General features: G+C 46.2%; 1 pseudogene; it reads right to left on the bottom strand.

Annotated features, from left to right (window-relative positions):
- Window positions 1–237: 237 nt before the first annotated feature.
- LOC124608060 lies at window positions 238–355 on the bottom strand (annotated as a pseudogene).
- Window positions 356–1263: the final 908 nt, after the last annotated feature.

Genomic DNA, 1263 nt, shown 5'->3' with positions numbered 1-1263 from the left:
CTATTGAAGTGGTACTAGAGGTATGAGAACATGAATTAACACAAAAGTAAGCACTCTGTCTTCAGGCCACAAGTGGTCCATGGGGACCATCTGACCGCCATGTCATCCTCAGCTAAGGATGCATGGTCAGCACACCGCTCTCCCAGTCGTTATGATAGTTTTCTTTGACCGGAGCCATTACTATGCGGTCGAGTAGCTCCTCAATTGGCATCAGGAGTCTGAATGCAACTCGAAAAATGGCAACAGCGCATGACAGCCCAGATGGTCACCCATCCAAGTGCTGGTCACGCCCGACAGCGCTTAAATTCGGTGATCTGATGGGAACCGGTGTATCCAATGCGGCAAGGCCGTTGCGTAACATGAATGAGCGTCACCACTAAAATTTCACCACCATACCCATCATCCCCCAGCCCCCCATGAACAATGGACCTTGCCGTTGGTGGGGAGGTTTGCGTGCCTCAACGATACAGATAGCCGTACCGTAGGTGCAACTACATCGGAGGGGTATCTGTTCAGAGGCCACACAAACGTGTGGTTCCTGAAGAGGGGCAGCAGCCTTTTCAGTAGTGGCAGAGGCAATAGTCTGGATGATTGACTGATCTGGCCTTGTAACACTAACCAAAATGGCCTTCCTGTGATGGTACTGCGAACGGCTGAAAGCAAGGGGAAACTACGGCCGTAATTTTTCCCGAGGGCACGCAGCTTCACTGTATGATTAAATGATGATGGTGTCCTCTTGGGTAAAATATTCCGGAGGTAAAATAGTCCCCCATTCGGATCTCCGGGCGGGGACTACTCAAGAGGACGTCGTTATCAGGAGAAAGAAAACTGGCATCCTACAGATCGGAGCGTGGAATGTCAGATCCCTTAATCGGGCAGGTAGGTTAGAAAATTTAAAAAGGGAAATGGATATTTTAAAGTTAGATATAGTGGTAATTAGTGAAGTTCGGTGGAAGGAGGAGCAAGACTTTTGGTCAGGTGAATACAGGGTTATAAATACAAAAGCAAATAAGGGTAATGCAGGTGTAGGTTTAATAATGAATAAAAAAAATAGGAATACGGGTAAGCTACTACAAACAGCATAGTGAACGCATTATTGTGGCCAAGATAGATACGAAGCCCACGCCTACTACAGTAGTACAAGTTTATATGCCAACTAGCTCTGCACATGACGAAGAAATTGATGAAATGTGTGATGAGATAAAAGAAATTATTCAGGTAGTGAAGGGAGATGAAAATTTAATAGTCATGGGTGACTGGAAT

This window comes from Schistocerca americana, chromosome 3 (assembly GCF_021461395.2).
Source record: "Schistocerca americana isolate TAMUIC-IGC-003095 chromosome 3, iqSchAmer2.1, whole genome shotgun sequence".
Taxonomy (NCBI): domain Eukaryota; kingdom Metazoa; phylum Arthropoda; class Insecta; order Orthoptera; family Acrididae; genus Schistocerca; species Schistocerca americana.
Note: the sequence above shows the minus strand (reverse complement) of the source record. Positions and strands in the feature narration are given on the sequence as shown.